Below are 14,652 nucleotides of genomic sequence, written 5' to 3'. Positions count from 1 at the left end.
GAGAATTGGGCTCCGATGATGGCATGTAGTCTTGGTTTCTGTTGCTTGGGTTCCTGCGCTTGCCTCTCGCCATCAGATTATCTCTAGTGTTACTTTGTTCTGCTATTACTGACAGTGGCTAGACTGTCCTATAAGCCTGTGTGTCAGGAGTGCTGTAGACCTGTTTTCCTCTCTTTCAGTCAGTTATGGGGACAGAGTGTTCTGCTTTCGGGCGTGTAGTTTTTCCTCTCTACAGGTCTTCAGCTGTTCCTGTGGGCCTGTGTCTTTAGTTCACCAGGCAGCTTTCTTGCAGCAGAAAATTTGGTCTTACCTGTGGTCCCGAGGCTGAAGTTTGCTCGTGGGGTGCTGCCCAGGGGCTCTCTGCAGCGGCAGCAACCAGGAAGACCTGTGCCGCCCCTTCCGGGAGCTTCAGTGCACCAGGGTTCCAGATGGTCTTTGGCTTTTTCCTCTGGCGTCCGAGATGTGTGTACAGGGAGCAGTCTCTTCTGGTTTCCCAGGCTTGTCTGCCTCTCTGAAGGTTTAGCTCTCCCTCCCACGGGATTTGGGTGCAGAGAGCTGTTTATCCGGTCTGTTTCTTTCAGGTTCCAGCGGTGTCTCAGGCAGGTGTCCTGCCGCTCCTGGGCCCTCCCCCACGGGAGCCCAGAGGCCTTATACAGTTTCCTCTTGGGCCAGGGATGTGGGCAGGGGTGGGCAGTGTTGGTGGTCTCTTCCGCTCTGCAGCCTCAGGAGTGCCCACCTGACCAGGCGGTTGGGTCTCTCTCTCACCGGGTCTGGGAGCAGAGAGCTGCTGCGGGCCGGGATCCGCGGGTGTGGGACTTCTGGTCAACACAGAACGTGCCCGGTCCTAGAGAAATTCTGCTTCCGTGTGTCCCAAGCTCACCAGGCAGCTTTCTTGCAGCAGAAAATTTGGTCTTACCTGTGGTCGCGAGGCTCAGGTTCGCTCGTGGGGTGCTGCCCAGGGGCTCTCTGCAGCGGCAGCAACCAGGAAGACCTGTGCCGCCCCTTCCGGGAGCTTCAGTGCACCAGGGTTCCAGATGGTCTTTGGCTTTTTCCTCTGGCGTCCGAGATGTGTGTGCAGGGAGCAGTCTCTTCTGGTTTCCCAGGCTTGTCTGCCTCTCTGAAGGTTTAGCTCTCCCTCCCACGGGATTTGGGTGCAGAGAACTGTTTATCCGGTCTGTTTCTTTCAGGTTCTGGCGGTGTCTCAGGCAGGTGTCCTGCCCCTCCTGGGCCCTCCCCCTCGGGAGCCCAGAGGCCTTATACAGTTTCCTCTTGGGCCAGGGATGTGGGCAGGGGTGAGCAGTGTTGGTGGTCTCTTCCGCTCTGCAGCCTCAGGAGTGCCCACCTGACCAGGCGGTTGGGTCTCTCTCTCACCGGGTCTGGAGGCAGAGAGCTGCTGCGGGCCGGGATCCGCGGGTGTGAAATATGTGAATTCTTTACTAAGCATTCAATTCTGAAACAATTCTTTCTGAAAATTTAATGGTTTAATATTTAAGCAAATAGAACCTATCCATTTGCAGTTAGTTTTATATAAAATGAAACCCATTGATTTTTGTTTTGGAAGTTTAATTATTCCAGCACCCTTTGCTGAAAACATTTCTTGCTCCCTTGAGTTGCTTTGCATATGTATAAAAAAAATCCCTTGAGCAGATCTGAGGTCTTTTGAGCTCTTCATTCTGTTCTGTTGCCAGTATCTATCTATCTGCCACATCTTTGATAAATGTTGACTATGAAATATTAGGTAGAGTGATTCATCCCACTTTATTCTTTTTAAGGTTTAAAAAAGACAATCTCAGGTTCTGCCTTCCCCAAAGAGTTTAGATCAAATTTGACTCTTTCTGGAAAGAAACAATCAGTGGGACTTCTATAGGCTTTCATTGCACATAGAGAGTGTGGGAGCTGATGTTGCCAATCTGGTGTGTTTTCTGGTGTGTGCCTTTATTTGGATCTTCTTGGTTTTATACCTTTAGGTTTACTCTATGTTTATAGTAATTTCCCTCACCTCTGCTTTAAATACTTTGCTTTCTGAGACACTGCTGAAATGAGTTCAATAGCATTGACATGTAATAGTGATGACAAGGCAGTGTCCAATCCATCACTCACAAAATGCCACAGTAGATCTTCTTTACTCTTAACCTGGGCCCCATGTGACCCCACTGAAGTGGACTAGTAAAACTTACATGTCACCTTCCAGTGACGTATTCCCAACAATTGGCCTGTAGGATCATATCACGTTTGACTACAACACCCATTTGTTTGTTGTTCTGTGACAGTGCAAGTGAGTTGTTTGGAAATCCTTGTTGTTTTTTCTTTTCATTTCTTTCCCCTTTTGTTTTTGTTGTTGTTTCTTTAATGGAGGGTTTCTTTCTCTTGGCTGTCCTGGAACTCACTCTGTGGATCAGGCTGTTTTCAAGTTCAGAGATCCTTTTGCCTCTGTTCTGGAGTACTGTGATTAAAAGAGTGCATCGCCATAGATCACATGAAACTCAAGAAGGATGACCAAAATGCGGATGCTCCACTCCTTCTTTAAAAGGCGAACAAAAGTACCCTTAGAAGGGGATAGGGAGGCTAAGTTTAGAGCAGAGTCTGAAGGAATGGCCATTCAGAGCCTACCCCATATGTGGCCCATACATATACAGCCACCAAACAAGATAAGGAGGATGAAGCAAAGGAGTGCAGGCTGACAGGAACTGGATATATATTTTTTCCAAAATATTTTCTGCTGAGTGTTTAAAAACTAGCTTTTTAGATCTTTGATCCACTTTTAGTTGATTTTAATGTACGGTATAGCATGATGGTCAAATTTGCTTCTTTAACCACTTTCACTTTGTAAAGCAGTTCTCTGTACATCACATAAATGCTAGCTTATAAAACAATTCTCTGCACACTACAGACAACACCAGCTCATTCATCTCTGGGCATCATAATCTGCTGTTCAGTTCTTGCACTAACAGTAGAGGAAACCGTAGCTCAAAGGTCTCGTGGATCATCTAGAATTCCCTACTCCATGTGTGCAGCAGATCTGGGCTCATGTTCTAGCTCTGGTCAAGTGGTGAGATATGGGTCTCTCAGTCCCCAACCTATGAAGAATGGTTAGAATCTCCCTCACTTAAACCTGTTCTATCTCTTTGCCATCTTTCTCCGGGTAGTCATGAGTTTGTATAGGAGCTTTAATAAGTACTAACGATGGTCTATTCACAGTGTGACTTCCTTAAACTGTGATGTAGGTATACATTTTATTATTATTTATTTTTTATTGCTGTTTTCCCTCCTACTTTCAGAGAGATGGGACCACATCACCACTACTACAGCGAGAAGGCCAGGAACAACTACAGCACCATCAAATCCTATGAGTAAGACAAGCTCTCAGAAGAAAAAAGGAAGGAAGGATTTTCCACATCAGCTACCTGTTTCAGTGGGTATCCTAGTTTGTGTTTCTACGGTGATAATTAAACACCACGATCAAAACCAACATGGAAAAGAAAGGGTTTATTTTATTTGGCTTATGACCACCAGCATAGGGATGGTACCTTCCACGGTGTACCATGTCTTTCCCACGGATCGATCACTGAGAAAATGCCTAACAGCCTGAGCTTATGGAGGCCTTTTCTTAAACACGGTTCCCTCCTTGCAGATGGCTCTAGCTCATGCCGACATAAAAACTACCTAGTACAGCAGTGATTATCTCTTTTGTTCTGTGGTCCCCAGAACTTGATAGGTTTGACTTGGAAGACGCCTTGGATGATCGGAACGATCTAGATGGCCCAAAAAGCCAAGTACAGGAGAAGGAGGAGGTAAATTCTAGATGCTCGACATCGCAGGCCAGTGCTATAGCTATGGTTTGTCTTATACCTGCAATGGCGTTTTGAGACGTCCAGAGTACTGTAGATCTGAGCCAGATCTGGAGCCAGAACTGTAGGAGAACCCCACAACGTTAGTACTGATATATTTTGGTCTTGGGATTCTCCGAATTATTGGGAATCTCAATAACTACTGTCTGGGTGTGTCATATATATCTCTGTTTATCATTTATATATTTAATTTTTTTAAAAAATCAGTATTGTTCATATAAAATGATAATACTAAACCAATACATATTAACATAAATTGCACATTGTATGAGTCTGTGTGTCGATAGAAAAACAATTTGTCAGAGAGTGGCATTATTTTATACTTCTTAGAAATTTCTAGAATGTCAATCTTGCTAGGAGATACCTGGATTCTCATATTGAGATTTGCAACTTGAAAGCTGTCCTCTGACCTACATAGACACAGACACAGACACAGACACACACACACACACACACACACACACACACACACACACACAGAGACACTTAAATACAATTAAATTAAAAAGGGTTTAAAACAGATATATAAATGAATAATATATTTTAAAAAGTGTTTAGTAACCTTTCCTCACTTAGTTCTCCTTTCATTACTTTTCTGGTTGCCCTGAACAAGGACCTAGCAAGCGAAGAGAAGAGGAAGGATTCTTTCACCTTATCATTTTAGAAGCGATGAGGCCCCGATATGACTCTGCTGCTTGCTTTGTATCCACACACAGGAAGTGCAGAGACAGAGACAGGAAGTGGGCTAGTAAAACCCAGATGTCAACTTTCAGTGATGTATTTCCAAAAGCAGGCCTCAAGAGTCCCAGCACATGTGCCTATAGGGAAATTTCACGTTTGAATTACAACACCCGTTCAATGGACTTGTGTCCATTTGTAGTTTTCTAGCAGCAGGTTAGTCTTTTAGAAAACCTCGTTCTCTTATGGTTTATAAAACTTCAGTGTAATGCTGCATGCTATAATAAAAAAATCTAACTTGCTGCTAACACCACCCATACCACTGGAAAAGACTCACGGTAGCTTATAAAGGCTTCACCCGAAATCTTGTCGACAAGCACCATGAGTGGCTGTCTTGGACTGATGGATTCATTTCATTCAGTTGTAAGAAATGCTTCCCAAGTCATCCAGTTGGTACGACGTTCATTGTGCCTAGAAAAAGTGGTCTCATGACACAAAGCAGACAAAGCCAAGTAAGAGAAGGAACAGTGATGCCAGGGGCTTAGCAAATCACCTCCCTGTCCGCTGGAATACAGCGGGACGGCTTTAAGCACACTTTGCACACAGAGCATAGGACATTCAGGAAGATGTGTACTTAATTACTGAACAAAGGTTAATAATGATTCTGCTTCTCGTATTAGTCATCTGTGATTATGTCGCAGATTGTGAGAAAGTTGAGACTTATTTTTGCAGAAAGGCATTAATCTCCTTGGTTCAGTTAAGAAGCAGAGTCTTCTATAGAGTCAGACCTCAGAGAGCTGCCATCCAGGCAGGGGGATGGCGTCTCATCTGAACTTAATTATAGGATTGTATTTCTTCTCTCTGTGGTCACACAAACACTCAAGATGATTGGACGTTCTACAGAACATATACATCGGCAGTGAGCTGTCTGAGGGGCTGGTTGAAATTTTGCCTACCCCCTTTCTTCCTTGTTCACTTCCCTCAACCTCCTTCCCTTCCTCCTCCTTCTCCCCCTCCCTTGTGTATGAGCACAAGGTGTGGTTCTGAGACCGTACACCTGCTGTGCCACTGAACCACACTCTCGGTTCCATGAAGAACACTGACGTGTCATGGACAACTTTAACTAATCCAAATGTTTGCTGCTGAGATTTTTTCTTTTGGCCACTGAAATGTGTGGTTTTTCTGTAGGTTGGTCAGACAAGGATCTCGAAGATATCTTGGGAGACGGGGGATACAAACCTGACAAGAACAGAGGTAGGAATGTTGCTTTGTCTGGCAACACATGGATTCTCCTTAAAATGCTAACCATCCAGCCGCCAGGTAAACATGTCACTCTCAGCCTCTGGCAAATCAGGCTTTGACTGTGCACTTGTCATGTGCAATGGGCTCTCACTCTTGTGGGTGGGGGCTCATTTGTGAGCCATCCTGGGATGCTACCCATTTGCTCTGTTGCTCTTTAAACCTGAGCTGGTGTCCCCACTACCTAGGTGCACCTCATAAGCCAGTTTTCCATGCAGTGCAAGGGTTTAAACTTAACATGGCACACATTTTAAAGAAGCCCCTAGAAAATCAGATGTTTACAAAATTCCTTTGGATTCCATTTCCCCTTTCCAGGAAGATTCACACTTCCCTCCTATTGGATCCCAGGAAGGGGAAACTCTAGTGTGAGTGAAGAAACTATTTTCAATTAAAAAGACAAAGAGTTGGGGGAGGGGAAGGGGACAGGATGGGGGCTGATGGACAGGATGGCGGGAAAGGGAATAACATCTGAAATGTAAGTAAAGAAATATATCTAATAAAAAACTAAAAAAAGAAAAATTAATACAAAAAGCAATTTATAAAAAAAATTATCTAATGAAAAATTAAAAAAAAAAAAAAGAAAGACAATAAGTCCCATATTGTTCCTTGCTGGGTCCGAGCCCCGAGTCCTGTTTATCAGCTGATAGAATCCATTCTTACCTTAAAGATCATGGGAGCTTTGCTACTTTGCAACAGAATTTCAAGGTAGCCATCCCTGAGGTTTAACTGTTTAAATTTGTAGGAAAATTAAACCACAGGATCAGACTGTCTAGAATTTTCAATCCAGTCTGACACACAAAACAAAACAGAAAACAGAAACAACCAACTGAAAAAAAAAAGCCCTTAATATTAAAAAAATAATGTAGCACCAGTCAGAGTTTTAAAACGGTTCAGGAAAACTCCTACAGAATCGTCATCCAGCCTCGCCCAAGGAGCCTCCATTGTAGAACTATAGAGATGGTTGTTCTAAATTGGAAGTTGTTTTCTGTGAAATGAAGTCACCTATTGAAGTTGTTATCTGTGAAATAAAGTCACCTATTGACATTTTGGAAATTATGTTAGATCTCATTTTGTGTGTGTGTGTGCGTGTGTGTGTGTATGAGTGTGTGTCTATGTGTGTGTCTGTGTGTGTCAATGTCTCTGTGTGTGCCTATATGTGTGTGTATATGTCTGTGTGTATGTGTGTGTGTGCCTGTGTGTGTATCTATGTGTATGTGTGCCTGTGTGTGTATGTGTGTCTCTGTGTGTGTGTATGAAATTTTATCACATGTGTAGACTTCAATAGCACTTAACACAACCAGGGAGAGATTATCATAAAATCTTTTCTGCATGCTGCCCCTAGAACAGTCATGTCCTTCCCAAGCCTCATGTTTGCAGTTTCCACAGCTGTTTGTGACTGAAACCTTTCTTCACACATCTGTCAGATGGGTTCTTAAGCTTGGATGGGGTGAGATGTCTGAGGCTTGTGTGGTGAAGTACGTTCCTGTTGGAACCCATAGGTGTCACATGCCACAGTTGTGAACTTTCAAATAATCACTTTTGACAAGATGTTGGAATGTTGTGGTGTTTGAAACCCTTTGTTTATTATTCCATGTTATGATGGACAAATTGTAGCAGGGTCCAAAGAATTCAAGGTTTGAGTCCATCAAGACCCCTCTTTCCAAGTCCAGGCTGAAGTTGAGCATTTGCTTCATTCTTGCAAGCGCTGTGCCTTGCATATGGAACCGGTGTTCTGTTGCTTAAAATGGCCTGCAGTCATGTTTGTCCCCAGAAACACCTTTCCGGATGGTGTCATCTCAAGGAAAAAGCCGTAAAAGCCTCTAAGTTAAATTTCCAGGGGTCAGGAGGACATGGAGCATTTAAAAGGTGACAACTTGTCTTTCCAGGTGGGGAGAGAAGGGCAAGGGTTACCTCTGTAAGCGTGCACGGGAATGAAAGCCTGAGTGATGGGCGGGGGGCTTCTCTTCATTAAATGTACTTGTTTTTGCAAGGAAGAGGTGTCCAGAAATTCTTTAATTGGGCTCACATTGGAGCTCATCTTGTAAAGAATAATTAATTATTGGCTACGGTTACTCCCTCTGTCACCCATCACTGTAAGTGTCGGAAAAGAAGATCAAAGGGTAACACGGGAACACGGGTGACATTCACAGACACCGTCCCTTCCACCAAAAACCAAGCTCATGATGGGGAGCGAAGGGGAAGCATCAAATAATTTCCATACATTACAAACTTAATTAGCAAACTTCCTCGACTCAAGTCTTTACAACATAGCTTCAGTCGTTCTGGCGTGGATTTGTTAAGTAATATGTTATCCGTTGTGTATTTTTTCCTCAAGACAACATTGTTGACACACTTCGAGTGTGTATCTGAGTCCTCCAGCATTTCTTGAAGTGAGTGGCTTGCAAACCTTCTGTTCTTCCTCCTCCTTTGACCTTTCAGGACTCACGCTGTTGCCATTTTTTGCAAATGGCCTTGTTCATTTCGTAGTGTGGATGAGAGAAGGTCCAAAGAGGTTTCTTTGGAGTTGTTTCCACAATATTTCTGGCTTTAACGTGGGGAAATACTGTTCCATGGTGAGGAGACACATCGGACACCCACAGTCGCTCCAACAGATCAGGGAGTGCAGCATGAACATAGGGAAGTTGTTGAGCTGCTCTTCATGTATAACATTGGGTGTTTTGATGTAGATAACAGCGCTTTACCTACAGAGTACTCTCAGTTTTGTGGTAGGAAATGGATGAACATGGCTGTGAGAGATTTTGCAACTGCAGGAATACTATATTCCCTGGTCATTAGCCCAGATAGTACATTTTGGAGTAATTTTTCTGTTTGATCTTATTTAGCAATTATAAGGTTTTTTTGGCAGCAATATTTTCCTCTATTACTTTTTTTTTAGTAATTATAAGTTTTTTACAGCAATATTTTCCCCGTTTTTATTACTTTTTCTGTTCTTATTACTTTTTTTCTCGGCAGGGTTTTGTTTTACAGCTCCAGCTTGCCTGGATGTCACAGGCTTTCTGACTTAGCTCTCTAGGGTAAAGGGTTGTGCCACCTGTCGTAGCTTTATTTATTGACTTTAAAAACACCGTACCTCTCTTGCTATTTTTTGAGACAATAAAAGCACATTTTAAAAATATTTAAAATCCCTTGCTGTTTCTTGGTGGAAGCCTGGGACGCTTACAACGTCCCCAGCAGTTGTCCACATAATCACTCCACCATCCCATGATTTTCTGTGTCCTTGACAACCAGATGTGTGAGGCACTCGATGGGAGCCACAACCTACATGGCCATCAGAGAGGAGCAGACTCCCGCCTCATGTCCCTGCCTCTCCCAGGAAGTGGCTCCACAGGACTCGAGGCTGACGTGTGTGTGTGTGTGTGTGTGTGTGTGTGTGTGTGTGTGTGTGTGCATTGTCGTCTTTGTTTCTGAGCTGCTGAAAGTCTGACACTTCTGTTAACAGCAGAGCTTACTCATAATTTCTTAACCCATTGTCTTTCCCTATAAGAATAATAGGTAATTAATAATTAATAGTAATATTAATAAAGGAAAGATGTTTATTTACCTCCAAGTTCTGGGAGCCGGGTGACCAAGATGAGTGGCTATATCTGGTGAAGGTCTCACGTTGCACCCTAACATGGCAGAAAAACAAAAGGGCAAATGGGCACAGACCCATAAGGCAACACAGCCTGCTCTTGTGGCACCGAACAGAAGCATCACGGTTTTTACTGTAAGTTTCCATGGGGACAAGATTTATTCAAACCACTGAGCACAACTTCCTCACTGAAGTAATTCCTCTTATTCTATGGGGTCCATCCAAGTAAAGGTGGTTGCTATAGCGACAAGGTCCCTGTAACCTCAATCGGGCAAGCATCATAGTTTTGTAATTTTTGCAAATTCATTCAGAACAGGGCATTTGTCCTGGTCACAGTTTCATGTCTTTGAATATATGTGTTTTTAGAAAGTCGGTATACATCGTGATCTCATGTTCATGCCCTTGACCCAGTTTCTCCTCATCATTCTATAATAATTCATATCACCAAGCCCTTTTCCATATATTACCAAACATTTTACTTTGCTATTTTTCAGTGGATGGACTGCCAGACCGAAGGCTTCATGAAAGAACTGTGCTGCTGTGAACGTCTGTATATGGGCTTATAGAAGATTTCACACAGGCATAGTTTTTAACTGTCTTGAGTACTTGTGGGCATTGGCATCCGCTCAGCATCTGCTAGGGCCTCTGTGCTGGGTCCAGACATGGCTCCATTTCACTTGTGGGTGCCCCTTTAATACCCGAACAATATATTATATATTGTTTCTTTACTAATCTCACTGCACTTGCCCAAAATTCTCCTCCTGAGACTTAACCAGAGAACAGAGTCTCTGCTGGGCTTTTCTGAGACTTCCTTTGTCGGTGCAATGAATCTGAGTCTTCACCTTAGCCTCAGGCAGACTCTTCAGACAGGGGCAAAAAGCAGCCACATTCTTCACCAAAACACCACAAAAACAGTCTCCAGGCCACACACTGAAATTATTCTCCCTGAAGCCTCCTGGGCCAGGTCTATGCAGTTAAAATCACTCACAGCCACAAAGTCTTCCTGCCAGGATAGCTCATTGGGCCCCACTCAAACCATTTCGTGGCTTTCCAAATCCAAAGTCCCAAAATTCACGTTCTTCCAAATAAAAGTATGGTGAGGCCTATCAGTAATACCCAGGCCTTGGTATCAACTTCTGACTTACTTAGGGTTTTACTGCTGCGGACAGACAGCGTGACCGAGGCAGCTCTCACAGGGACAACATGTGACTGGGGCTGGCTTACAGGGTCAGAAGTTCATTCCCTCATCATCATGGCAGGAGCAGGGCAGCGTCCAGGCAGGATGGTGCAGGAGGAGGTGAGAGTTCTCCATCCTCATCTGAAGGCTGCTAGCAGATCACTGAGAGACTTACAACCCACACCCACAGGGCTATGCCCACCCCAGCAGGGCCAAACCCACTCCAGCAGGGCCAAACCCACTCCAGCCAGGGTCACACCCACTCCAGCCAGGGTCACACCCACTCCAGCCAGGGTCACACCCACTCCAGCAAGGCCACAACCACACCCACTTATTTCTGGCTCTTATTTCCTTTAAGTACGATATCTGGGACCTTTTGGTGGGACACCATCTAGCTCCTTCCCTCTATGTCTATTGTCTGTCCTTGGTGCTCCAAGCTGTCCATGTATGTAAGTTTATGGCTGGGTTTTGTTTCTAGTTGCTTGAATGTTTTGTGTTTCATGTTTAAAAGAAAAACATGGTTAGAACTTTAAATGCTGGTTGATTCCTCCTTTGGTTTAGTTTTAAGTCCTTTCAAGAAAGGAACAAATAAATAAAAAGCAGTTTAAATTGACCTTTGGAGACCTGCATCATAGATAACTGGTTATCTCTGGTGTCACAGTCATGCTTGTCTCTGACTGGATCTGGCATCAATGGAGGAATGTAGCTAGGAGCCTAGGTCTGTCCACTGGGGAAGCTCCCCAGGGGGCTGGCTAAATGTTTACACTAGCTGATCTTAAAGGTGCCAGCAGCTTCAAAGCTTCTATGGTAATGGAGCTGTTAGCAGTTTCTCTTAGAGAAATCTTTGACTGTGATTATTGGATTCAACAGGTAACAAGGTGCTTCTTTTAAAATGACAGCTAGAAAAAGTAAAAATGGTGTTTGATCTAAATACTAAAGATATGTGTTGTCACTTCATTTTTTCTGTTTGGTTTTAAATGTATAATGCGCTCTACATGTCTTGGCTATAGGTGACTGGCTTTTAAGTTATTGGGTATGGTTAAAAATTTTTAACATTGGTACCAGAAAGTTGGCTTAAAACTGGAGTCATTCTAGACAACACGTGGCATGAGCCAACATAGGGAAACAGGTCTAGATTGGGATCATATTTTAATATAACTCTTATCATGGAAACCAGACTTATAAAAGAATTTAGGACAATGCCTCTTTGGTGAGGTATTAGAGCCTGCACCATTGCTCGTTCATATGCAAGACTTGGCAGTCATACTTTATAGTATTGGTTTAGTTCCTGTGTGAGACAAATTAAACAAAGTAAGTGTGTATAATACCTGTGGGTTACTTGCATCCTAGAATTGTTACCATGGTATTGTGAATAGTTCACATGGTCAATATGTGTCATTGATTAGAACAGGACTCTCTTACTGAATTCTTCTTTCTCAACTATAACTACCTAGAGAAGTCTAGATCAGGTATAGCTTTGACTTTTTTGAATCATTTTTCTGTGTGATACATAGAATGATTTCATACTTAACCAGAGCTTTGAGCTCCCATTGCAACCCAGGAGCCCTGCATCTCTGTCTTGCTGTAGAAAAGCTTTTATAATTGCATTTTGTAGGGTCACAAGTGTGCTTTCTGCTCCTTATGTTCTAGAGTGTCACAAGAGTGTTACATGGATTCATACTACATTAGATATTAAGTGTGTCTCCACTCCATTATGGTTGGAAAGATGGTTTGCTGTTTAATAACACTGGATGTTTTCATACACAGAACACACATGGTTTTCAAAAATCTTCATTCATTCTAATACCAGGGCATTGAGTAGAGTCATGAGTGTGATTTTGCTCCTTATGTTCTAGATTGGTATAAGGGTGTGTCGTCGATTCATAATACATTAGATATTAAATGTGTCCCCATGATGGCAAGAAAGATGGTTTGCTGTTTGATAACACTGGATGTTTTCACACACAGAACATACATGGTTTGCAACAATATTCATTCATTCTGTTACCAAGGATCCTGACATGTTCTTCTGGCTTCTGTAGGTAGGAGTCATACATCTAGTACACTGAAATTCATAAATAATTTGAAAAATGTTTTTTACGTGATTCTGTACAGAAAAGTGATTTGCAGAAAATATTTTATGTAATACTCTAGCTATATATTCTGACTTCTTTTGAATTCTGATTATACTGTGAGTTGGTCTACAAAACATTTACCCTATTTGTTCTTTGTACTTAGATTTCTAACTTACATTATTTTCAAGATGGTCTAACCTAAAATTCTCCTTTGTTTAGCCTTTTGCAACAGATCCCAGAACCAAACTTTATACTATTAAAACATCTCATATGTGCATTAGTAATAATAAAAGATTCTTCCATGAATAATTTAGACAGTTACAAGTTATCTCTGTGCATAGCTCCACATGTACTGTGGGGTCAGACTTCGAGAGATTCATTATTTGGGAGTGACGTCTTAAGAAAGGTAAGAGGATCTGAAATTTGCCTTTGGGAACAAAAGTCTAATTATTATTCAGTAATTGGGAATACTTTACAAAGATGATTTCTCTAACAGGAAACCCTAGGATTGCATTCTTATGGAGTGGAGTAGATTATGTATTGATCTATTTCAGGAAGATTTGGGAAGGGAGATTTTTAATGTAGTTTAAAGTAAGTTAATCATTTCTTTCTACTGTTCTTTCCTTCTTTCTTCTTAGATATTGATTTGATGTTTTAGCCAACAATAATCTGTACATATAATGGTAATCCAAGAAGACTAGAGTGAAATTTTTAAAGATCTGGATTACCTAGGTTTTGTTTGTTTTTTCCACTGTAGCCCTATTTTTGGAGTATAGAATAGTTGTGTTTCACAGTGGTGAGACCATGATGTTCCTAAATATTCACATCATGTGAATTGCTGGTCATATTAAAGCACATTGCATATATATGTGTGTGTGTGTGTGGGTGTATGTGTGTGCGTATACATATATATGTGTGTGTGTATGAGTGTGTGTTTGCATGTGTACATATGCGTGTAAGTCTACTTGTACATGTGCATGTATTAGTATATGTATATACATATGTAATGATGAATAATTGTATATTATTTTGTATGCTTTCCATTATTTTAGCACTAACCTATTTCAGGTACAGTTTTATGATCCTCAGGTATACTGTAGCTGTTAATTTTATTATAAACACATATATATCAATATTCTTCACTCATTTATTTACTTTATATCCTGATTGCAGTCCCTTCCTCCAAGTCCCATCTTTACAACCTGTTTTTCCCTCCATTCTTCTTTACCTCAGTAGTGTAGACCTACCATTGACACCAACCCACTCTCATACATCAGTTCACAACAGGAATAAGTGAATCACCTTCCATTGAAGCCATACAAAGCAGCCCAGATAAAAGAAAGCAATCCAGTTGTAGACTACAGAGTCAGAGCCAGTCTGCATACTGGCTAGGGGACATATGTGTGTGTGCGTGAGTGTGTGTATGAGTGTGAGTTTGCATGTGTACATACAACTGGTAGGGGACATACCTGAAAATCAAGCTGCATATCTGCTACATATATATAGGGGCCCTAGATCCTGCTGCTGGAGCATATGATGGGGGAAATCCTGCAGATTCAAAGCTGAAGGATCACAATGATTAAAGGCTACAGCAAGATACCAGGATATAGAGGGAGAGGCATCTCCAGGACGTCCCAGTATTGAGAGTATAGTAAAATACAGAGAGCTTAAACCAGACTTATTACACTATATATTTGCAAGAAAATCTGTTTGGACAAGAGGGTATAATGTGTGACCACTTATGGCACAACACATCTCACACACTGTATTTTTAATTTTTTTAAATTAAATTTAAATTTTTATTTAATTTTAATTTTTGAAATTTAGTGAGTGGGGATTGCTTCCAAGGGATATATGGAAGGATTGAAAAATGAAATGAGAGTTACTTGGTAGCATGATTAGAAATTTTAGAGAATTAATAAAGGACACATATTTTGAAAAGGATAAAAGATAAAGAAAATGTAAATGTGACAGAAAGCAAGG

The sequence above is a fragment of the Rattus norvegicus genome, chromosome 1 (genome assembly GCF_021556685.1).
Source record: "Rattus norvegicus strain SHRSP/BbbUtx chromosome 1, alternate assembly SHRSP_T2T, whole genome shotgun sequence".
Taxonomy (NCBI): Eukaryota; Metazoa; Chordata; class Mammalia; order Rodentia; family Muridae; genus Rattus; species Rattus norvegicus.
Note: the sequence above shows the minus strand (reverse complement) of the source record.